This window comes from Antennarius striatus, chromosome 19 (assembly GCF_040054535.1).
Source record: "Antennarius striatus isolate MH-2024 chromosome 19, ASM4005453v1, whole genome shotgun sequence".
Lineage (NCBI taxonomy): Eukaryota > Metazoa > Chordata > Actinopteri > Lophiiformes > Antennariidae > Antennarius > Antennarius striatus.
The window spans coordinates 8,548,165-8,549,102 of record NC_090794.1 but is presented as its reverse complement, the minus strand read 5'-3'; positions in this window follow the sequence as shown (position 1 = coordinate 8,549,102).

Sequence of the window (938 nt, the reverse complement as noted above, 5' to 3'; positions counted from 1 at the left end):
CTCTCTCTCCCTTCATTCCTTTCTCACGTTTCTTCATTTCTCAGTTCCAATCTTTCATTTTTTACCATAAGAATAGCCCAGACTCAAGGTCGCACAGCCGTCCCCCGTTGCAGCTGTGTTCAAAATTATCATAACTCATATAACCATTTTTTTTTCTCCACCAGATTCATTTCAGGATGAACGATGCAGAAAATAAAAACTGTAATCCCCAAAAGTCACGAACATGCACAGTGTCTCAAAATCTGTTACTGGGAGTTAAACCCGTATCACTTTGTGAAGCGAATGAACAGGCTTCCTTTTAAAAGCCGCTCTAATGCATGAATCTGAGCTAGTGAACTGTGAAAAGACGCCGTCGGAAAGAGGCTTAGCGCACACTGCAGAGACTAGAACACACACGCTAACACACATATTGATATGAATTTCATTTGAAACAATTTTGTGGAATGCGGGAAGTCAACCTGGGTCAGAGAGATGCAACACCAGAGAGAATGATTTTGTTGCAATTGTTGAAGTGGCTTTCATTTAACAAATTGCCTTGAGTAAGCACATGTGATTTGGGGGTTTGGGGTAAGATAATCAAGTGGATTTGAAAAAGCAATAATGAACGGTAGTTAGACTTATATACTGAGGATGTTACAAGCAGCTGGTCTCCTGATTGTATAATTTTAGGCCATCTTTCACGTACAGTCGGGGCTACTTTAACATTTATTAAAAAAAAGAATATATTTACAAACAATTAACAGGACTGTTTTCCTTCTCACAGTTATCACAAGTAGTCTTAACTTATTCAACATATTAAATATGATGGTTTAATCCTACATTGGGAATGTACTGAGCCTCAGTTAAGGGTATCTCCATTAAGTGCAACCTTTATTTATGTCCTGACTGAAACAAGGACAGCAATACAGTAACTGCATTTGGAATTTTTTTATGTGCCA